Consider the following 24,985-nt stretch of genomic DNA (forward strand, 5'->3'; position numbering starts at 1 on the left):
GGGGATGTTGAGTAGGGCAGGCGGAAGAACGCTTCCCAAAGATGTCTAATCCCTAATCCCTGGAACCTGTGACTATATTACCTTATGTGACAAAAGGGTCTTTACAGATGTAAATAAGGCTAAGTATTTTGAAATAGAGAGATTATTGTGGATTCTCCAGGTGAGCCCAATCTAATCAAAGGAGTCCTTAAAAGCAAAGAACCTTTCCCAACTGCATCAGGGAGAAGGAACTAGAAAGTACTCCACTTACCATCATCACTAGCTTCCAAGATGAAAACAGGGAGCCACAAGCCAAGAAATGCAGCAGCTTCCAGAAGCTGAGAGTGGTCTTAATTTATAGCCAGTGGGCTGGGGATATAGCTCAGTTGGTAGAGTGCTTGCCTCACATGAACAAAGCCCTGGGTTTGATCCTCAGCACCACATAAAAATAAAGGCATTATGTTGTGTCCATCTACACCTTAAAAAAAAAAAAAGTGTTAGTCGGCTGTAACAAATGCCTGAGATAAATCATCTTAAAAGGAGGAAAAGTTTGTTTTGGCTTATAACCTCAGAGGTTTTGGTCCATGGTTAGTTGACCTCATTTGGGACTATAGTGGCACAGTACATTAGGGCAGGAATATGAAGCAAAGGATGCCTGTTCACCTCCTGGTGGCAGGAAGAAAAAAGAAAAACAGGAAGGAGCCAGGGAGTTCAACACCAGGTTCAAGGGCAACTGCCAATGACCTAACTTCCTTGCACTAGGCTCCCCCTCCTAAAAGTTCTACCACTCCCAATAGCAACACTGAACTGAAGATCAAGGCTTTGGGGAACTTTTCAGATTTAAACTATAGCAGCAAGGGAAAACATTCTAGAGGAGGAGGAAATTAATATATAAACAAGAATTTAGGATTGTGCTCATTGATATGAAGGAAATACAGGGCAAATGGGTCAGTCGTGGCTAGACCCTTCTAAGAAATGATAATTAAACTGAAATCTAAAGAACTGAAAAGGAGCTAGCAACACACAAGAAAAAGGTGTTCTGAACAGAAGGCCAGAAATGTGGGACACTCTGCGGCATAAGAGTCTGGCTGATCAAGGAACCAAAAGACGGTATGAGAACAGAGAGCAAGGAAGATAGGTAAGGGGCGAGGGTGGAGAAACAGGCAGGAGCCAGAACATGCAGGGTTGGTGAGGGGGGGGGGGCATGGAACTACAGTTTGGACTTTTAAGTGCAGTGGGAAATTTTTGAAGGTTTTTCAAAGTCATGGCCAAATGGTGCTGGATAAGAGAGTTCTAGTTGCAATGAAGTAGGAAGACCCATAAGAGGAGAAGCAGTACATACAAGAATAAAAATTGATAATCAAATAAAAGTTAAGTGGTTAAAATAATAATATGGTGAAAATCCAGTAGGGAGCAAGATCAGGATAGCTTGATACACCCAGCATTCTCTGGAATCTGCAGAATGACGCTCTAAGTATGCCCCTTACCTCTAAATTATAGGGGTTGGGTCAGATTCTCTCCTCTTGACTAAGAGGTGGTACCTGACCCAAGGTCACAGAAATTACTGCCAGAATCAACCAGCCGCTTCCCCACACAGTCTCCCTGCCTGGCCCTCAAGGACGCCAAGTTTTTTAAGGTGAAATAACACCCGTTCCTCCATGCAGCCCATCAAACCCTTTGCTTGGAAAAAGTACCTTCAATTTTGCCAGCTACGAGGGACCACTGTAGAACTGGGGGAAAAGCCATCAGGAATCACGGACGTTCTCAGCAGGTCCACAAGGGGGCAGAAGAAAGTCAATGGCCCTGCCGAGTTGCCTCTTCTGGTTCCCAAACGCCTGCACAAAGCGGAACACCGTGCGGAGAGGAGCTTGGCTTGGGCGAGTGTCCCAACGGAAGGTGAGGTCTTGGGAATGTGTCAGCTGCTCCCCCCCTCCCGCCCTCATCTCCTTGGTGGGCAGGGCCTCTGGCACTCCGATTGCTAAGCAAAGGTGTAGTTTCAGCGGGAGTCTAGCCTCAGCATGACCCCGCTGGGACATCAGACCGCGACACCTAAGATACCATGCACCTCACCTGGGGCTTACCTGGAAGGCTGCCATTGGCTGCGGGCTGTCGGGTGGGCGCTTATCCACCAAACACGAAAGCTCCCTTTGGGCTAAGGGTAATTCTTTGGAGAAGAAGACATGCAGCTGTGGTCCGACCGGTACAACAATAGTGTACTGGACAAGCCACCAATAGTCCACTTCAGACCTGTATCATTTACTGCTGTCCACTCCATCCTCTTTCCTGTTCTTCCCTGGATGAGAACTGAGAATGCATGTCTTTGCACAGACCTGGGCACGGAAAACGGTTATCCTAGTGGTTGGGACTGTTTGTGAGGCTCCTGCAATTGGGATTCTCTGGCTCACACCTCCTGTCCAGGCCCAAAGGAATCTCTTGCTTATCTTTTGCCTCCTCTCCTGTTTTTCTGCCTGACAACAGAGGGATTCGGTCATGCTCTTCACTTTTGACGATTTCTTTTTCTCCCAGTCTGACTTTCTCCTCTTTATGACTTGGCAATAAGCAAAGGTCTCATTCTCACCACCTTATCACTTAAACTAAAAGGGGTTTGTGACTTTTAACTAAAATAAAGCTTACTGCAATAGAAATGCAAAATACCAGTTAAGATCCCCACCCAGCTGCAGGTGGCTTTGGGAGCCTGCTAAGTACAGCAAAGGTTCAGAACAACTGGATGATCAGCATTTTCTTCTTCCTAGAGATTTCTGGGACTCTCCCATTGAGTCAGCAGAGAAATTAAATGAGTTTGTTTTTTTTTACCTCCATTTGCAAATTATTTGGTCTTAGCCTATCAGTTGCTTCCACCCGTCTTTGAATCTGCATTCAGTGATACAAGGAAGAAGAAACAATGGAATATTTATCCTGCCAGTGGTGGCAGTAGCATCTGGAAGTCAGGAGCAGCATAGGTGGTGGTGGTGACCACAGTGTACCCCCAAGAAGCTCCAGCAGCAGTTTTAACCCTGTTACCCTTGGTGCCCATGTGATTTCTGGGCCTGCCTTTCTAATCATCCTGTGAGTATTTCTAATAGTTTTTTTTTTCCATAGTCAGAGCAGGTCTATGCTTTTTGCAACTGTGAACTAATGTGGAGTCTACAAAGGGTTGGAGCAGGAGGAGATGATATAATCTTACTTGCTTTGAAGAGGTTCTGTTGGCTTCTGTGTGGTCCAGAGATTGGAGCACAGCTGCCTAAATCTGAGTAGTTTAAAAAATCCTGTAGGGCTCCTTGAACTAGGTAGTGGCAGTGAGGAGCCTTGGTCTGGTGATATAATAGATGTTTGAGAAGTGGAAGCAGTGTCTCTGTTTACAGGAGGCACAAAGGTTCCAGATAAGTCCTCCAGGGAAGCGAGATATCAGCAAAGCACATGGGTTTCTGACTTTTGCAAATAAATATTGTGTTAGGTTGATTGCAAAAATGACTCCAAGGCTGTTCCACTCCCCCCCTTTGTGATGTGATTTTGTAGCACCTTATATCAAGAAGCAATGTCTTCTGCAAAATGCTTTCAAGCAAGCCTTTGTTTAGAGACTTGTTTGGTCAAAAGAGTGTGGCAAAAGTGACAATATGTTAATTCCAAGTCAAGAACGAATGAATGGGGCTTTGAATATTTTCACTTGCTTTCCTGAATTCCAGCAATCACTGTGAATAAGGCTGGATTAGCCTGCTGGGTGATTTCTACCCCAGGCAGCCCAACAACCCAGCATCTGATTGCAAAAGCATAGGCGTGTGAGAAAAGATAAGTGCTTAATTGGATTTGAGGGTAGTTTGTTATGCAGTAAGAATTAATCAATACACAGAGACAGAGAGAGACAGACATGTGTGTGGATAAATATAGATATATAACCATCCCAAATTAACCTACTGCCTTCTAGATTTTGAAGGGTGCTTGGCTGTGTGGGCTTCCTGCTATTATCCTCTGCCCACAGATTGTACTTCCCTATCCTAAGGCCTATGATTCAGAAGTCTGATTTTATCCCAAAGTCTTGGACCCAGCATTAGTCTCTATTCCTGGTCTTTGGGATTTGCTTTGGTCAGGCCTTCTTTCTGCTAAAAACCACTCTTTCTCAGGGCCAGCCAAAACAAGGGTCTTTTGCTCTGCAAAACATGCCATACGTCATGTGGGGACATGAGATGGAAGGAAGGGCCAGAGGAGGAGAAAGGGGAGGAAGCCTTTCCCAGGAGCTAAGAAGAGCCTGCCCCAGGTCTTCTTTCCTAGGGACTGAGAAGGGGACACAGAACAAGCACATGTACCTTCTCTTCATGGACAGAAGCAGGAAGACTTGACCCTGCTGCCCAGTTACCTGGGAATGCTCTTCCTGCCTGAAATGACAGGAATGATCTGCCCATCCCCACCTCACCCCATCCACCCCAGCTGTCCATGCCACAGAGACAGCTTGTCATGGGCTACCTATCAGACCATATCAGACTGTTCATGGAGGTAATCTCAATCACTGACCTGAAATATGGGGTCCTATGGCCAGAGCCTGTGCCCTCTCTGACTATGATAGCTGCCCAGGGGTTGAGACTGACACCAACTATGGTGGCCCTGAGAGATTCTGTCCAAGAGCTTGCGGTGGAATACAACACCTTGTAGATAGGGTGCAGTGGGGGAGGGGGAGTGTAAGGGATTCCTCCCATCTTAAAGAACCTGCCAGAAACTGCAGAACTGCAGGCATAGACCCTGTGACAGTCAGATAAACACACATTTAGGTGGAAAGCTGGTGGGACTTCCCCCGAGAGGGTCCACAGGCTGGCAGAGCATGCGGGGTGAAGTAGGCGATAGTGAGTTCAGACCAAGGAGGTCCAAGGGAAGTTGTTTCATGACATGATGCTTTTGGAATCTGTTCTGCACAGACAGAAATGGCCTTGGAGAGAAGGAGGCTAGGGATCTGTCTTCATGGATGCTAGAGAGAGACATAGCCCAGACCCTCCCTCGAGATCTTCTCTGATGAAGACACAGCAGAAAGAAGGGCAAAGGCAATGTGAGCCTTCACGCCTGCCCCCTCCCCATCTGGGGTTCAGGAAACAGAGCAATCTTGTGATGGGATGTGCATTGGTGACCTGAGGTTAGGCAGATGCCATCCATGAGCTGCAGAGGTTGAAGCTGGCCAGCAGAGGACAGCTGTGAGCCTATGGTCAAGCACCTGCATAGTTGTCCCTTTCAGGGAAAGCAAGCCAGACTCCAGGTGACTGAGACCTTGCTTTAAAAACATCTCGGTCAAGGGCTGCTGTCTAGCCATATAAGGGGTCCTCAGGTTGGGAAGGGTACCAATGCCCTGCCTACTTTGCCCCAGTAGGCAGACCTTTATTTAACTCAACCATATCTCAGTACTATACGTAGGAGCCTATTATCTAATAACCTGATCTAAGAATTCCCCTAACCCTGGTCCCAGACCATACCCCCACCCACAGCAGACCTTCATTTATTCAAACTAATATTTACCAAACACCTATTATATATCAGGTGCCCTATTAGACATTTGAGATCCTTCCCATAAACACATTAGAAAAAGACTCCTACTCTCTAAAGGTTTCAATTCTCTGAAAAGAAGGTACCATCACACCATCCACAGTGACCCCTGATTGGCTAGAATTATTTGGGTGGCTCTGAATTATTTGGGCAGCCCACAGCTTCAGACAGGTGAGTAGAGTAACTGTGAGAAGCTCTGCCTTGCAGCCTGAGCATTAGGTCCTCCTCTGACCATCAGACCAAGAAAAAGCAATAAAAAAGACAGAAGAAACCTGGGTCTAGGAGAAACCTCAGTTTTTCAGAACATGTCTTCTAATTCTTTCTCTCAGAAGTTGAGTATAGCCCATTATTGTTTGAAAATTGCAATGTGCTGCTGTTTGTCCAAAGTGCTTTTGTTTAGCAGCAATCCATTGCTTATTTGATGAGAAATTACAAGGGTCTGAGAAAATTTGCCCCTACACCTTAATGTATTATATCTGGAGGGGAGTCCCTAGTACTCATGCTCAAAATCTCATCTTCTTCCAGAGGTTGGTTCCCTTCCCTCGATTTTCTGTGTTAATGGCCCCATCCTTCTCCTGACATCATAGCTGGAAATCCTGATGTCATATCCAATCCTTCCCTCTCTCCCACATCTATCCAGGAACCCATCAATTCTGCCTCCTACATTCCTCTGGATTTTGTGGATTCTGTACCCTTCTTCTCCATCCCATGATCACTGTACCAGCCAAACCACCATGATCACTCACCCACATAATTCCTATTCCATTGCTGTGTGTGTGTGTGTGTGTGTGTGTGTGTGTGTGTGTGCTGATTTTTTTTGGGGGGGGAGTACTGGATTGAATCAGGGGTGGTCTACCACTGACATATATCCCTGCACTTTTTTTTTTTTTTTTGAGACCAGGTCTTGCTGTTTTGCCCAAACTGGCCTCAAACTTTACATCCTTCTGCCTCTGCTTTCCAAGTACCTGGGACTACAAGTGTGCATCACCATACCCCATATGCTATACCATTGTTGATGCTTGCTTTAACATCAGCCTCCAGATTTCTCTTCTGAGGAAGAACCAATCAAGACTCTCTGCATGGGATCTGGGGCCAAAATGCAACCTCAAAGCTCGCTCACTTTGTCCTAGGTTCCAACCAGGCCAGTTCTCACAGCTGCCTCCTGCCATCCCCACTGCTCCTGGGGACCTCTACTCCTAGCACTGCTACTTCTGCTCTTCCTCTCTGAAACCTGCCAAGTGAGTCCGAGCTCTATTCTCAATTCCCTGGAAGCTCTCCCCCAATCAAGCTTTCCAGAGTAATCTCTCCCTTTGTAGCATCCTGTCCTTCACTATCAGAGCTTACCTGAGGCAAGGCCATTTGTCCCTGTCAAAGCTGTGAGCTCCAGAGGGCAGGGTCAATCTGTGCCTCCTCTTTGGCCTCAGCCCAGTGCCCGGTCCCCATGAAGGACTAAGAAGACATCTGCTGTATATAGAGCGAAAGGCATCCATGACATGATTAAATCAATGGATAAGATTTCAACTCCTGGCAAAAATACAGCTAAGAATCCTAGATGCCGCATGTAAAACAAACATCTGAAAGTGGAGAGAAGGCAAATCAACTAGGGGCTTTGGGATCAGGAAATGACACAACAATAAATTCTCTGGATTCACCTGTTTGCTTCATATATCCTGGACAGGGTGCAGGAGAACCCAGTAACCCAGAAACAACAATAAACCCCCAAGAAAACTCTCCTCTCTTCTTTGCCAAATGACCAAGATGGACAGTTTAGCAAGATGGGAAAACTTTTAACAATAATTGTGCTAGTCAAGCCAAATACCACAGAATGAATGAATGAATGAATAAATAAAAGTGTGGCCCTACCCTCAACCACATCATCAAAGGCCAAGTGCAGATCCTAGACTTCTACCTTCACCAGGCTATAATGAGGCAACCTAGCCTCTCCTCTCCTGGCCAGGCTGGTATTAGAAAAAAAACAAAGGGAAGCCAGGACTTTGATCCCAGCAGGCAGCAATGAGATTCTCCCGTTCCCAGAGGTGTCAGCGGAGTCCACATGAGGAACTTCTGCCCTTCTCCTTCCCCACTGGGCTGGTTGGTCTCAGGGGAGGCTTAGTGAACACTCAGGACTTTCCCCACTACCCAGCAGTAACAAAGCTACCCCTCTCTCCCATTGTGTCAGTGGCAGTCATATGTGGATTAACCCCTTCCCTTCCCAACCATGGTATCAGTGGAGGCCAGCAGGGAGGCTGAATTTGTGTCCACTGCCCACCAGTACCGAGAAGTTCCTCTCCACCCTGGAGCCTCAGCAAAAGCAGAATGAGGAACCTGAACTTCACTCCACCTGGCAAAAAAAAAGGAAGCAACCCTTTCCTGAGCTGCAGCATGTCACATGAGTTCTATTAAAAAAGAAAGTTTATATAAGCTCCAAGGTCTCTGGGCACAGTGGTACACTCCTGAAATCCCAGCGACCCAGGAGGCTGAGACAGGAGGATTCACAAGTTTGAGTCCAGAGTCTTGGTCAAGACTCTGGCTCAAAAGAACAAATAAAAAAGGGCTGAAAGTGTGTGTAGCTAGTGGTATTGTGCCCCTGGGTTTCAACCCCCTCAGTGGTATTGTGCCCCTAGGGACAAAAGAAAACACAAACTCTAAGTTCTCATAGCAACTAGAATGTCAACATGTTCAGGTTTTCACTTAAAATGATTTATCAAGTCGAGAAAGCTCGACTTGAGGAAAGATGATCCACAGATGCCAATGCCAAGGAGACACCAACATTAGAATCATCTGGCAAGAATTACAAAACAGAGCCGGGACTGGGGCTCAGCAGTAGCGCACTTGCCTGGCATGTGTGAGGCACTGGGTTTGATTCTCAGCACCATATATAAGTGAAAAATAAAGGTACACTGACAACTAAAAAAAAAATTTAAAAAGAAAAGAAAGCAATTATGTTGTCTAACCTGAATGACAGAGAAAATAGACCAAAAAAAAAAAAAAAAAAAAAAAGAACAGAGCCTGTTCTGTGGGACTCTTAACAAAAGATCTAACATTTGTATCACTAAATTCCAGCTGGAGAAGAGGGCACATCTCAAAAAGTATTTGAAAAAATAATGGCTGAAACTTTCCCAAACTTGGCAAAAGATGTGAACCTACAGGTTCAAGAAGTTGAGTAACCTCAAACAGGATTAAATCAACTAATCCAAATCAACACATGTCATAGCCAAACTTCTAAAATTAAGGAAAAAAAATATTGAAAGCAGAAATAAATGACATATATTACCTGTAAGGAAAAAATAAAAATAAAAAATAACATAAATAATAAAATGGTCAATCCAAGAAGACATAGCAATCCTAAATATGTGTGCACAAAACAACAGGCTATAAAATACACGAAGCAAAACTTGATCAAGTTGAAAGAAGAAACTGACAAATGCACCATTATAGTTGGAGACTTCAACTTTTCTCTCTCAACAATTGATAGAACATCTAGAAATGCAGCAAGGATATAGAAGATTTCCATAATACCATCAAATGACAGAATCCAGTTGACATTTATAGAACACTGTACCCAACATTATCAAGAAGATCCCAAGCCAGGTGAGGTGACACATGCCTGTAATCCAGCAGCTCTGGAGGCTGAGGCAGGAGGATCATGAGTTCAAAGCAACTCAGTGAGACCCTGTCTCTAAAAAAATGCAAACTGAGGCTCTGTGCCCCTGAGTTCAATCGAAAAAGAGAATCTCAAATTGGAGGCCAATTTCAGCAACTTAGTGAGAACATATCTCAAAATAAATAAATAAAAAGGGCTGGGCATGCAGCTTAGTGATAAAGAATCTCTGGGTTTAATCCCATGTACCAAAAAAGAAAGAAAAAATTAAAAAAAAGAACTATAGACCAATATCCCTCATGAATATAAATAAAAATATCTTTAAGAAAATACTAGCAATATTAAAAAATAGAGTTCATATATATTCAGATACATTTATACTGCATAACAACATTTCAATCAACAACAGACTACATAAACAATAGTGATCCTATAAGATTATATTGCCTAGTGACATCGTGACCATCTTAGTTTGTCTGAGTACATGCTATTATGTTTGCACAAGAATGAAATTACCTAACAACACCTTTCTCAGAACGTATCCCTATCGTTAAGTAACACATGACTCCATGTGTGTACACATATATAATGATCCAGTGGGTTTATTTCAGAAATGAAAGGCTGGTTCAGTTTACAAAAGTCGATTAATATAATCCAAAATAATCCATCACATTAAGAGGCTAAGGAAAAAAAATCATATCAATTGACACAGAAAGCGCCCTTGACAAAACTCAAAATTCACTCATGAGGGCTAGGTTTGTGGTTCAGTAGTAGAGCACTTGCCTAGAATGTGCAAGGCACAAGGTTTGATCATCAGCACCATTTAAAAACTAAATAAAATAAAGGTATTGGGTCCATCTACAATCCATCTACAAAAATTGTTTTTTTTTTAAATTCATTCATGATAAAAACTCTTTAAAAATCGAGAACAAAGGGGAATTTGCTCAATTTGATACAGCACATCTATGAAAAACCAATAGCTAACATCATATTTAGTGGTGAAAGATAGTGCATCCCCTCCCCCCTACACACACACCAGGTGATTAAAGCAACAAAGATTTATTTCTTTCTCATGTTGCATGACCATTGCATGTCAACTGGGTAAGTGGGGTGAGGTGCAGGATTGTGGTTTCTTTGTTTTGTGGCTTCTGCACTGAGGAATCCTGCAAAGGGAGGCTCCATCTCCATGCTTCCTCCATTGCCAAGGCAGGAAAGGTTCCACCTGGAAGGTATGCATATTAATTCCCAAGTCAGCTTTTCTGCCAAGATCAGAAAACAGGGCAAGGATGTCCCTTCTTACCATGGCCATTCAACATAGTACTGGAAAAACTGGCCAGCACAAAAAGTCAAGAAAAGGAAATAAAACATACAGATTTGAAAGGAGAGAATAAAACTGCCCTCTCTTTGCAGATCACATGATTGTAGAAAATCTCAAGGAATCTACCAAAAAATAAATAAATAAATATAGAACTACTAAGTGAGTTCAGCAAGATTGAAAGATACAAGATCAACAAATAAAAATTTAGTGTGTGTTTGTGCGTGTGTGTGTGTGTTGTGTGTGTGTGTATATATATATATATATATATATATATATATATTTTTTTTTTTTTGAGATGAGGTTCCCATTAGGTTGCTCAGGCTGATCTCAGATTTTTAGACTCAAGTGATCTTTCTGCCTAAATATCCTGAATAGCTGGTTTTCCAGGCATGTGCCACGATGCCTAGTTTAAAATTAATTTTATGTTTATACACCAGCAATGGAACACATGAGAAACAAAATTTAAAATACAATACCATTTGCAATTGCTCAAAATAAATATGTAAGTGTAAATTTGACAAAACATGTACAGGTCTTACATACTGAAAACTATAAAATACTGATTAAAGAAGAAATTACAGGGGCTGGGGTTCTGACTCAGTGGTAGAGCGCTTGCCTAGCAAGCATGAGGCACTGGGTTCGATTCTCAGCACCACATACAAATAAATAAAAAGTAAAGGTCCATCAACAACTTTAAAAAATTAAAAACAAAAAGAAGAAATTACAGAAAATCTAAACAACTGGAGAGTCAAAAATATTCATGGATTTGAAGACTTACCATAGTAGAGAAATCAATTCTTCTCCAATTGATAGACAGGTTTAACACAATTCCTATCAAAATCCCAACAAGACTTTTTGGATAGATAATATTATTCTAAAATTTATATGGAAAGGAATTAACATGATGAGAAAGAATAATAAAGTGGGAGGAAAAACTAATCAATATTAAGTCCTAATGATATAGCCATTGTCATTGAAATGGTGAGTCACTGGTGGAAGAATAGACTTGTGGATCAATGACACAGAATAGAAAATCCAGAAATGGGTCTATGCAAGCACAGCCTCCTGATCTCTGACAGGGGAGCAAAAGCAATTCAGTGGAGGAAGGATCGTTCAGAGGCAAAAATACACACCTAGACCTAAATCTCATGTCTTACACAAAAAGGAATTTACAATGGATTGTAGAGAAGTGTAAAACGTAAAACTATGAAACTTGGGGAGAAAACCTAGGAGAAAGTCATTAAGACCTTGGATTTGGTGAAGGGTTCTTAGACATGATCCCTACAATTAATTAATAAATCAGACTTTACTAAAATGAATAATGTTTTTTTTTTACAAAAATATTCTGTGGAAAAGATGAAAACACAAGCCATGAAGAAGAAAATATTTGTAAACCACATATCTGACAAAAGACACATATCAGAAGGTATAAATAACTTCAAAACTCAACAGATTAAAAAAGAAGTGTGATTAGGGATGTGGCTCACTGATAGAGCACTTATCCAGCATGTGTGAGGCCTTTGGTTCAATCCCCAGCACCACAATAAAATAAAATAAAATAATCATAATCATAATCAAATTAGAAAATGGGAAAAAGACCTGAAGAGACTTTTCATCAACAAGGATATATGATGGCAAATAAGCACATAGAAAGATGTCAACATCATGAGCCTTCAGGGAGATGCAAATTAAGACCATGATAAGAATATTACATAACTCCTAGAACTGCTCAAATAAAAATGGTGACAATACCAAATGCTTAAGAGGATATAGAGAAACTGGATCTCTCAAACTTTGCTAATGAAAATGTAAAATGGTAGAGCTACTCTGGAAAACAGTTTGATGGTTTCTTAAAAAAACTAAATATACACTTAACCACACAACAATTGCACTTCTGGGCACTGATCCCAGAGAAATCAAGAGTTATGACCACACAAAAACCTGTTAACGATGGTTCACTGCAGCTTTATAGCAAAAAAAAAAAAAAATGGAAACAACCAAAATGTCCTACAATAAATGAGCAGCTGAACAAACTGTGGTACATTCAGACCATGGATTATTAATCAAAAATGAAACTGTTGATACATGCAACAACCCAGATGGATTTCACGGGTATGGTTCTGAAAGAGAGAAAACATTGCAAAATGTCATATACTGTATTCTTCCATTTATATAACATTGTCAAAATGAAAAAAAAATGTAGAGAATACTTTAGTGGTTGCCAGGGGTTAGGGATGGTAGGGAGAGGTGGATGTGACAAGGGTATCTTAAAAGGGGTGGTAGTTACACAAGCTTATGTAAATGATAAAATAATAGAACCATGTACACACACATTGTATCAGTGTCAGTTTCTAGTTTTGACACTGTGCTGTCTATCATAATCCAATTAGAAAATGGAAAAAGACATTTCATTAATGAAGATATAGAATAGCAAATAAGCACATGGAAAGATGCTTATAATGGTTATAATTATGTTAAGATGTAACCACTGAAAGAAACTGGGTGAGAGGGACATGGAATCTCTCCATATTACCTTTGCAACACTCTGTAAATCTCTAATACTTCCAAATAAAAAGCTTTTTAAAAATCCTTATATGAGCCAGGCATGGTGGTGCATATCTGTAATCCTAGCAATTTAGGAAGTTGAGGCAGAAAGAAGGATTGCAAGTTCAAGGCCAGCCTTGACAACTTAGAGAGACCTTGCCTCAAAATAAGATATAAAAAGGGCTGGAATGTAATTCATTGGCAGAACACTCCTGGGTTCAATCCTCAATAGGGGAAAAAAATCATCATATAAAATCTAGAAGTTGAAGGATCCCATGAGAAGAAAAACTGATGGAGTCCCCTACCCCAACATTGTTCTCTCTATCCAGAACACAGATAGCGCTCATGACACCACAGAAATTAACCTGTGCTGGTCCTTGATAAGTCTTTACAGCAGGTTCTCCTGTGATCAACAAAGAACTAAGACCCAGGAAGAGGCAGCAACTTTCCCAGTGTCACATAGCTTAGTTATTGCTCAGAATGGGAACATGAATAATCATGACTTCTGTATGAAGATTGGAAGAGTTAGGGTATAGAATAAGAGCAGTGGTACGTAGAATAAGAGCCACTAAAACAGTCAAGAACTTTGAGATGGAGGATTCAAGCCTTAGAAATAGATTGCATGGGGGTGGGGGGGTAACTTCAGGAGGTGACCTTGGATAGGGTCATCCTTTTCATAATGATGGGGTACTGAAGAGAACTGGATTTTGGAGGACCATGAGCTCCATCTCAGAGCTGTTCAGTTTCAGGTCCTTTGAAGATACCTAGTCTTTCAGGAGACACAGGGTTTCTTGAATCTGCAGCTATCCGAGCAGAGATAGCTCTGCTCCCTAGGGAAAAAATATATATATAAAGGATACCACCAGTGATCTACTTCTTCCAGCCACTCCTACCTGCCTAGAGTTACCACCCAGTTAATCCATATGACTGGATCAATGCGGTGACACACAACTAAACCAGTCATGGTCACTCCAGGAGAATTGGGCTGGCACGAAATAATGACACACAGAGAAGTACCTTAGTAATTACTTTGTGTTCGGTGATGGGCCCTATGACCCAGCTCCCACCAAGGAGTCAAGACAGGCAAGAAAGAGAGGGAGCACACCTTGAACCCAGGTTTTATTAATGGGGGGAGCTAATCCATGGAACATTCTATCCAAAAAAGGGCAGAAGGGTAGGATTACAACAAAAAGATGGGTGTAATTCAATCCCATCAGGTGACACTCACTCCCAGAGCTACACCTTTCTAAGCAGAGGTAAAGTACAGTTGCATTGCAGAGTGCAGTACCAGTTCTGTACCTCTTACTCAGGACTTAGAGGTGTGTGCATAGCTCCTGAACAAGGTTAGCTCCCCAGCAGATCAATCCACTAATTAGGTTTCAGCTCTCTTGATCTAATCATTTCACCTCTGAACATTTCTTTGTCTCACACATGAGCTTTGGGGGACACTTCATATCTGAACCATAATAAGTGGTTTACAAAATTCCAAAGCAAATAATCAAATCAGAAAGAGGCAAAGAATTGTAAGGAGGTTGTTAAATTGATTCCTGCTGTCATATTAATGTATTGTAGATAGAAAACTGAGAGTCAAAGCCATCTTCTAATAAATACACAATCAATATCAAGTGTACAGTTCCCAGGTCAGCTTGGTGACTCTCCACAGCTTCCTACCTTTCTAGTGAGATTTCACCCACCTCCTAGCCCTCCTTTATAGAAATTCTAGAGCTGTAGTTTCTCTTCTCACTTTCAGCAGGGAACCATGATTCAGGATTGGGCAAACTGGCATGAAAACTCTTGAGTTCATCCAAATCCTCTGCCTCTGAGTCCCAAGTTCACTTTTGCAGATTCATTTGCATGCAATTTGCATTGCTGTGCAAACCTGGCTTTCTCTTTAAAGTGCTAGTGCTTCTCTTCAACTATGTCCCAAAGAAACATGGGCTTTAGTGATAAAAATAATAATAATAATAAGAGCAGCCCCTAAATTTCTGCATTGATTCAAAATCCATTTATTGAGGATCCAAAATTCATTTGTGAGGCTGACTTTGAGAATTAAGTATATGTCTTGCTTTCCTGCCTCCATCTCCTAGCACAGAACATAAAGATGGAAAGGGGACAGATTACCCCCACCACACAATGCTCCCAGACTAGAAGCTGAACTGGTGGAACTGGCGTAGAAGAATTAGGATCTGTTGGCCTATGCGCTCAGGCAAAGATCCAGCAATCAAAACTCTCTGCCAGCTCAGTCGGAGTGACCTATTTACAAAGCATATGGCCAGATAATAAAGGTTCTTATAGGGCCACAATTTGGAACTGACATTGCCCCAGCTTCACGGCACAGAGGAGATCGATCACACGCTCACTTCCCTGCCAGGTAGATTTCAGGATTAAAAAAAAAAAAAAAAAAGGCAAACTCTCAATCTGGAGATGCCTTTTCATCATAGCACTTCTGCATCCACTCAACTTTGACACAGAAGCTGAGAGGCAGCCTTAAGGGTCTTGGGCCCTTGTTTCAGAGCATATAAAAATGAAGACAAAGCAGTTTCTTGAGTGATCTCATCAGTAGGAGATTTCCTCCCATTGGGTCTAATTAATCTGCACCAAGCCACAGTGAGCACCATAGCTGGCACCTGAAGCAAATTTATATTCACTCAGGAACAAATGCACTCCAGCATGGCCATTGCTCCTCTGTACAGCCTCTTGCTGAGCAATGTAGCCTTCAGCTGCTACTGGTGCTATTAGGCCTTCTCTGGAACCAAAACTCCCACAGGGCTCTTCCAGAGAGACTAACAACTCAAGCATCAGAATGGCAAGTTTCCAAAGGTGTGTGTGGCTCTGTGCAGGATGGAGGAGGCATGGCTGCATTTCCCTGTGGTCATCAACCTCCCACATGGTCCCTCCAACACTCGATACAGTAGGTCTGTGTAATCAGTAGGATATTACAGAGATGTGAGGCTTCTAAGGCTGTGTCACAAAAACCTTTGCAACTTCTGCATTGCTCTTGGATCACTTGCTCTGGAAGAAGCCAGTTGTCATGTCAAGCAGCCCTTTGGGGACATCCTCTTGGTGAAGAACTGAAGCATCTATCCATCCAGTCAGCACTTTTTTGCCCACATGTGGGGGAGCCACCATGGAAACAGACCGAGCTCCATCAAAACTTCATGTGGACCAGCTCACTGCAGTTTTACAAAAGACATCCAAGAGGATCACCCAGCTGAGCAGCTCCTATATTTCTGACCCACAGAAACTGTGAAGATAAGAAATATTTTTTGTTTTTTTAAGTTGCTAAGTTTGGTGGTAATTTGTTACAAAGCAGTAGAAGATTAATGTGATGTGCTTTCATTTCTCTTGGGTAAACACCCAGGTCTACAATAGCTGGATTATAGCTGATAAGCATATGTTTATAAAAATGTTGCCAAAGAGTTTTCCAAAGTGGTTATACCATTTTATACTCCTACCTATACCATTGGCAAGTTCCAGTTGTTTTGTTCTAAAATTCACCTCACCAAAGGCAAATAACTGTCTTTAATAATAGGGTATGGGTATCAGGTACAGGACCCTGGTTTCACCCAGCTGCCATTCTCTCTTGACTCCACGGACCAACCACTAGGCCATGGCCAAACTGGAGTGAGTTTTTGATCCTTCCACAGTTCGGGGAAATACCTCCCAACTGCTCATATAAATGGCCTCAGAAATCATTTTGCACTTCAGAGTTGGCAAAGCCCTTTCCCATACGTGCCCAGAGTTCCTGAAGGACCCACCAGTCCGTGTTCACAGATGAGTTTGCACTAACAGGAAAAAGACATACTTTATAGGCTTTTTGCCTGTATCTCTGGACTACAGGTTCTCCCAAGCCCCTTGGTTTTTCCCTGTTATTTCTGGAAGTAGCTAGGGTATCTCAGATGAGCTTAGCCCAAGTCTCTTTCTAGAAAGACAAGTATTTAGAAGCCACATGGGGGCAGCACCTCACTATGGCCCCTGCTAATTATCCTGAGTACCAGCATGTGGTCCCTCCTAAATTTCATCCATTCATCCCCCTGAAGTTATCATTTGTACGTGACCAGAATGCTAATAGGACTGTGGACAGTGAAGACAGGACTCAAGAGGGTTTACAGGAAAAGGAGGACACTATTGATAACTGGACTGGAGGACATTCCTGTTATAATCTGGCTAAGAAGTTGTCTGCATTTTGCCCATGTCCTGAGACTTTCTGTGGGGCTGATTTTAAAAGCAATAGACTTATTAATCTGGCAGAAGAAATTTCTAGGCAGAATAGCATTCAGGCGGTGGCATTGATATTGTTGGCAGCTCTTCGCCAAATGGATTGTAATAATCAGGAGCAGAGAGATTTGGAAAACGTGGACTTGAAAGGCCAGAGTAAAATGAGGGCTAAGGAAGTTGCAGTTGTTAAAGGCATTACCACCACTGAAGAAATGCTAAAGACTTTGCCTAGAGATAACAAAAAAGATAGTTTGAGGACATCTCAGGAGCTGGCAAGACCACGCTCACCTCAAACTCAAAGGAGTAAAAGTGAAAATTCTCTGGAGAGGAGACCAGTGGGGCACTCTCTTGCACTAGGAAGTTTTTTCAACATGCTCAGATACCCAGGCACTCAGAGGCTGCAGCAGCCAGGGTTCCTGGAGGTTTGGCTACGGCTCGAGATGGCAGCAGACCTTAGTATCAACCACGTGGTGCTAGATGTGCAGTATTACAGGATACTGGAGCTAGGGGGTCATGGAGACTTCCTCCTAGATTTCAAAGGAAGGCCTGGGAAGTCAGGCAAAATGCCCCAGGCTCAGAATCCCTGTGGTCAGCCCTGGAGAGCACAGTGTGGAGATGTGAGGAGGAGAGCTGCAGTGGAGACCCTCAAGATTAAGAAATGAAAGTAATGCAGGACATCATCCTAGGAACGCTATAGGAATCAAGCAGAGACAAGCCAACAGAATAGCCACATGGGGCAGGGCAACAAACAAGGCCACTTGGGACAGAACTACACAAGCCTTTTGGAGAGGACATCATGATGAGATGCCGGGCACAGAACTATAGGACTTGTTTACCTAGGTGGATTTGAGTCTTGCTTTGGTCCTTTGGTCCCATCCCTTCTTTCTATGCCCCTATTTTATATATTGGATACTTATAAATTGCTTTTAATTTTACAGGAGCTCACAATGCGAGATTGCCTTGGGCCTCAGAGAAGACTTTGGACTTGAACTTTGAGCAATCTTGGAATTGTTGAAACTATGGTGACTCTTGGGAATGGACTAAATAAATTTTGCATTGTCAGTTGAATGTGAGCCTTGGGGGGCCAGGGGCAGAATGTTATGGTTTGAATGTGAGGTGTACCCCCAAACTCACATGTGAGACAATGCGAGAGGGCTCAGAGGGGGAATGATTAGGTTGCAAGAGCCTTAAACCAATCCCTGATAGGTTTAATTGAGTGGTAACTGAAGGCTGGTAGGGTGTGGCTGGAGGAGGTGGACATTGAGGATGTGGTTTGGGAGTATATATTTTGTATCTGGCAAGAGGAGTCTCACTCTCTCTGCTTTCTGATCATCATATGAGCTGCTTCTCTCTGCTACACTCTTCCGCCAAGATATCCTGCCTCACATCAAGCCCTGAGGAAGGAGCCTGCTGTCTATAAACAGACCTCTGAAACCGTGAGGCCCTAAATAAACCTTTCCTATTTTACAGTTGTTTTGGTCGGGTCCTTTCATCATAGCAGCAAAAAATCTGACTAAAACACTAGGCCACACTATGTTTGGGCATCCTGCAGAAATTGGGGAAGGACTCTTGTAGTAGATTCTGTGGGGGTTCCACCCAGATTCCCTCCCCTGGGCAAGTGCATCCATCTGCTGCTGAAATGCAGCCCCTTTCTCCTGAGACTTGCCTTCAGCTGATGGGTGACCCCTGGAAGATTATACTTCAAGCTCTCCCAAGAACTGATTGATACAGAGGTACAGTGGGGGCAGCTCTGTGATCCATTTATACCCTATAGTTTTCCTTGAGATCACACTGAAGTTAGAGCCCAGATGAGACCACATCCCTGCTGAGCATCTTGCCCTATCCTGGCCTGCTTCATTCCCTCCCTTTATGCTCCTCTAAGAGCACTTCCTCAATAAATCACTTGTTCTAGAATCCCCATCTCAGCTTCTTACTCTAGGAAAGAAACCCTATCCTTCCTCCCAACTTTGTGTCCAGAGAGCTGTCACAACTTTGCTTCAGCTTAAGAACTTTATGGAGATCTCATGAAATCTGCTCCTGCTTCTGCCTATAGTCTCTCTCTGTAAGATTCAAGAGCAGTTGTGGGATCAGGAGGGAATCTGAATACCCTTCCACTCTTCTCCATCCATTTCTCCTTACTCCCCTTCATCTCTCTCCAGGAGCCCACCCACTAGCTACCACAGGAATCCTTTGCCCTATGAAAGGCTGCCTTCCTTTGGAATCCCACCCATGGGACCCCACCATGTATGGGCATATCTTTGACTTTCAAAAAGCCTTGTTCCATCAGTACTATTAATTCAACAGTTTTTTCCTAGTAAAGAAGCAATTTACTACATGAAGTTACTACAATTCACTACAATGAAACTTAAGCTCACTTGCATGAGCACCTTCTAAAGTCCTACCAATTTATAATCGTAGTTATTCTTCTGCTTGAAGGAGGCTTCCAAATGACATTATCTCAGTCCCCACAAACCATAACTCTGTCCTTAGAGAAACCAAGGTTCTGAATGGTGAGGTGATTTGCCCAGGATACAGGCCTGGTGGCAACTGGGTAAGATTCAATCCAGATTTGCTGCCTCTTATCCTCCATCCTGCCATTGTCTCTGAAACTCCCCCAGGGCCACAGAGGCAGCCTCTAGGACCCATCCCTTGTCTTCCCTCAGTCCCCAGAATGCATCCTTCCTGGTTGCCACCATCAGCCTCCTACCTCCCACTCTGCTCTGGCATATCATTGTGGAAGCTTGTCAGGCCAAAGTGGTGCTTGGGCAAAGTTATATTTAAATCTCAAGATAGAAGTGAGTCTATGCACACTCTGTCAACTGGTATAGATATGCACAGAGCCTTATTAGAACCTGAAATCACCTCTCTCTATTTCTATGTCCCTTAGCTGATGATAAGCATTATAGAAGACTCTGTCCTGGGACACTGTAGAAGTTGGACTGTATATCAGAGAACTTTTGCTGTGAAACAAACCATTCTAAAATATGCTGGCCTACAACAACAACAATTTATTTATATCTCAGTTCTGGAGGTTAGCAGTCTGGGCTGAGCAATTTATCTGGCTAGACTCCTTCACAAAAATGCAATCAGTTGACAGGTTGACTAGGACCTGGAATCAACTGGCACATCTCGTCCCTGTTCCACATAGTCACTCATCCTCCAGAGGGTAGCCCAAGACTGTACACATGGTAGCTGGCAGAATTCTAAGATAGCAAGTAGATAGAATAAAGATGGATCTCTCCCACCTCAAGGTGGATTTTTCCTGTGGACCGAATCTCCAACTCTTCCTTGGGGCTTCAGCCAGCCTATTCTGTAAATTTGGGGCTTACCAATTCTCCACAGTTGTGTGAGCCAATTCCTTAAAATAAATCCTTGTATATATGTCTACACATCCTGTTGGTTCTGTTTCTCTGGAGATCGCTGACTAATACACTAGCCTGGATTCAATGGGCGGGGAATAGATTCCACCTCCTGATGGGAGTGATGGCAAAGTCACATTGCAAAGGACAAGGGCATGGGAGGGGACTAATGCAACTGCCATAGATGGGTGTAGGAATGAAGTGAGAGAAAGCAAGGGTTGGAACCTGCAGCCTTTGGTGTCCACCCTTCCACACTGAACTTCTCATGGGCTACTCAAGTGGAGTGTCTGGTCACACCCATCCCATGCTGAATTTCCAAGCCTTCTTGATCAGGGAAGGGAATCCACAGCTGAATTTGGGAGTGTCTCCCCCTGACTCCCCCCCCCCCACACACACACCCCCGTCCCAGACTAGGGGCTTTCTGTACTATTCTACCTATAGGATCTAATGGCCAATAGTCTTATAGTCTAATAGATTCCAACACATGTCCCCAAATGTAGTTGGCATAATAGCCCCCCCGCCCCATGACCCTAAGTGAACAAACACTTGAGTTGGCTCATACCTGATGCTGATCACACAGAGGCTTTAGTGTTGAGGCCTGGGATGTCTGCTTCCTGGCTCCAGGTCCCATGTAATGAGGACAAAGGGCAGGGGACTTGGATTTGCTCAGCCCACTTGCAGTCCTCCTGAGGGTCCTCCACACTGCCTCTGTCTCATTGTCTCCACTACTGCTCAGCAAACCCGCCCCCAACCACTTGACCAGTTGCCCCTCCTGGCTTCCAGCCCCACTTGGTCTTCTACAAACACTTCTCCCAGGCTCAGTGAGCCCCACATTGGCACTTGGCCTTGCCACAGGTGCATGTCCTTCAGGCTTCCCTTCCCCACCTGTTGGACTCTGAGTGGTTTCAGCAAGTAGAGAGTAGTCAGGAGAGAGGATGCCGCAGGCAGGCAGTGGGGGCACTTGGAGTCAGCCTATGAGACACCAAGGGCCAGAAGCCCCGACAGCATGCTGAAAACTAATAGGAGACACTCAAGGCTGTGAGCTTCAGCTCCCCCAATTCATCACAAACCCTCCAAATGATGGGGGACTGTCACTTTCCTTCTCAGTTTCCCCATGTCAAATGGAGATGAGAATGATCTAGAGCAGATTCATAGGTGCCCTCCCATCTCCTTCAGGTCTTATCACTTCAGGGAGCTCTGGCTGCCTTCCATCTATGAGTCTGCAAGTCCATGCCTGAAAACTTTCTTTCCTGAACTACACTGAAAGCCACAAAGCAGACTGGAAGTGCCAAGGAATTAACACTCTTCAAAAGTGTTAATCTCAGCTCCCTCGCTCCTGAGGCAGAAGAATTCTGAGGCTCATGTTCTACTCTGGTGTCCAGAGTTCCCTCCTCCATTTTGCTAAACGACTTGCACTCAAAGCCTCATCTCAGGGTCTACTTCTAGGGGATCCCAAACAAAGACACCATCCTAGCCCTGCCTATGACACAAGTAGCCTGTGATCAAGACAATGGCAGAGGCTAACTGCTGGTGTCCAAACCCAGGACTGTGTAAGGAATTTACTAACCCTCATTTCTATTCTGGGCCCAAACCCCACAGGAATGTGTAAGAGGATGTTGGTGGGACTTTCCTTATTGTCCAGGAACAGAAGCCAAGGCCTTAGGACAGGACATACCAGGTATCCATATTCTAGAATGAATAATAAATGAGTCACAAACAGCTGGGCGTCCTGACTCCTCACTTATTGAGAGTGTTGCAACCTATTTCTCCATCCATTCTGCCTAAAGAGGGGACAAGGAAGGGGAAAGTGAGGATGAGGGATTCCATTATCCAAAATGACAGAACTTCCCTCTGGTTCAGCAGGCAAGGGGAACAGTGTTCCCAGCTCATCAGAGGAATATACAATGTGTCAGTTTGCAAATCCCTACAGATCAGGCTTAGACCTTCTGTTCCAACCAGCTATTCTATGTCCTTTCTATTCTACATCTCAAACTCATCCCCTTCTCTCCACACAACCATCACCAGTTAGGTTTTTGTCGTCTCCTGCCTAGAGTCTTCAGGAAAAACCTAAATAAACCCTCTAGCTTCACTTGCTCATCGGGACTCAGTTTAGATATCCCTTTACCTAGGTCTAGGCCTGTTAGCCTTAGATCATGCTTAACTCCTCCTACTCTGCTTCATATGACAGAGACTGGCCCTGCAGGCTCTGGTATAATAGACTGAACCACAGGTGGCTTTGACCACTGGGTGGAAGATGAAAGGGTAGGAAGAAGGGAGATTGCAGGTTATTTCTTCCCAGGGTCTTTGATTACATTTGGGTTTTGTCCGTAGCTCCAAGCTCTCGGTAGGTTGAATCACCATAATTCCAGCTCTACTGGGTGACCTGAGTTCCTAACATCGTCTTTCCATAGGGTGGCAACAGCTTTTCGCTCTTGCTAATCTCTGTGTTAACCCTGATGGACTTCTCAGCTCGTCCATTACCTGGGTAACCATTCCCTGCATTTAATTACCTCTATTTAAACACTGGGTTTTGTTTTCCTGGTAGGACTCTGACTAATACACAATTCTTCCAAGCTTTTACTGACCCCAGGATTAGTTCAGTCCCCTGTTACTACTCAAATAGCATCCTTTCACTCATCACTTCAGTGAGTGATTAAATGTCTATGGTGTTTGAATCCAAGAGTCAACCACAACTAAATCCAGGTGCTTTGTAAATGAAGTTTTATTGGAACATAGTCACACCCATTCATTTACAGGTACCGTCTCTGGCTGCTGTCAAAGACAAAGTTGAATAGCAGCAATAGAGACCCACATTTGGTCCTCAAAACCTCTGGTCCTTTTCAGAAAAAAAGTTTGCCATCCCTCGTTCTAGGTAGGCCCCTGTGCTTCAAAATGTAGTACCAGGATCAGCAGCACATTTCACCTGGAAGCTTGTTAGATGCAGAGCTTCGTGCTCCACCCAGACTCGATGAAAATCAGAATCTGCATTTTGACAAGGTCTCGGCTGATTCATGTACACATTGAAGTTTGCGTTCAGTCTCAGGGAGTCACTCTCTTATCATAGGACTCATCCTACCCAATACCTGTGATTGACTCATTAATCAGTTTTCTTACCAGAGAAAAGCTCAAGGGTCATTAGCATATTGGTCCCCATAGGAGTCCCAGCACCTGATAAGTTGTGTGGCCCAGAGAAGGTGAATGCAATGAATCTCTAACAAATAGTGAAGAAAACAGTAAAAGCTGAAAGTCGAGAGAGTTTCAGAAACAGCAGTTACCATATTTCACATATCAGATTGGCAAAGATCAACAAGTTTGTTAACATGCAATGTTGAGAGAGTAGGACAATTAACTCTTTCTGACACTGTTAGCAAAATCTCTTTGGAAATGTTGATTAGACATTATTCATCAAAATTATAAATGCACATGCATTTTTAAGTGCACATCAAAATTATAAATTATAGCCAGGCATGGTGGGGCATACCAATGATCCCAGAGGCTCAGGAGGCTGAGGCAGGAGGATTACAAGTTTAAAGACAACCTCAGCAATAGTGAGGCACTAAGCAACTCAGTGAGACCCTATCTCTAAATAAAATACGAAATAGGGCTGGAGATATGGCTCGGCGATTGAGTGCACCTGAGTTCAATCTCCAGTACCTCCCCCCAAAATTATAAATTATAAATGCACACGCACTTTTTGACCCTGAATTTCCACTTGTAGGTGTTTATTTTTCTGATAAACTCACTCATGGGTAAAGAACAGACTGCTAAGGTATTTACTGCTCAAGAGTAAAAGAATTGGCACAATCAAGTATTCATCTACAAGGAATTTTCCCAGTGAGTTATGTCTTCTAATAAAACTGCAACTTTTAGAAAGAAAGATTAGCTGCCATAGTGATGTGTGCCTATAGTTCCAGCTACTTAGGAGACTGAGACAGGAGCATCACTAAAACCCAGCAATTCACAACCAGCTTAGGCAACATGGCAAGCCACTTTCTCTTAAAAAATAAGGTAGAAAAGATATTATCCTATGTATATACATTTTCATTCGACCTGTATAACTCTACATTATGTACAACCAGAAGAATGAGAAGTTATACTCCATTTATGTATGATGTGTCAAAATGCATTCTACTGTCATGTATAACTCATTAGAACAAATTTAAAAATTTTTAAAAAGATAAAAAAATAAATAAAAATTGAAATCAACAAAAAAAGGTAAAAAAAGAAAGAAACAACTAAAAGAATCTCCAAGATATGTTAAAGTAAAAAAAAAAAAAAAAGAAACAGAAAAACACCTATACACAAAACCCTTCAACACTGACTGACTATGGGAACGAACTGCTGGATTGCTGGGAACAGACTTTTCACTGTCTTCTCTTTGGTACCTTTTGCATTTTGTTATGTTTCTGACTACAAGTTTATTCAACACAATATAACCTCCTCCAT

The 24,985-nt window shown here is 43.2% G+C and overlaps 1 long non-coding RNA gene across 1 annotated transcript; it reads right to left on the reverse strand.

Moving 5' to 3' along the window:
• Positions 1-10,143: 10,143 nt before the first annotated feature.
• On the reverse strand, positions 10,144-14,761 carry LOC144377607 (uncharacterized). Its single transcript, XR_013438600.1, has 2 exons — positions 14,657-14,761; positions 10,144-10,322 (listed from the first exon to the last, which is right to left on the reverse strand). It is a non-coding gene; the product is annotated as an uncharacterized LOC144377607 (long non-coding RNA).
• Between the last annotated feature and the right edge of the window lie 10,224 nt (positions 14,762-24,985).

The sequence above is a fragment of the Ictidomys tridecemlineatus genome, chromosome 5 (assembly GCF_052094955.1).
Source record: "Ictidomys tridecemlineatus isolate mIctTri1 chromosome 5, mIctTri1.hap1, whole genome shotgun sequence".
Lineage (NCBI taxonomy): Eukaryota > Metazoa > Chordata > Mammalia > Rodentia > Sciuridae > Ictidomys > Ictidomys tridecemlineatus.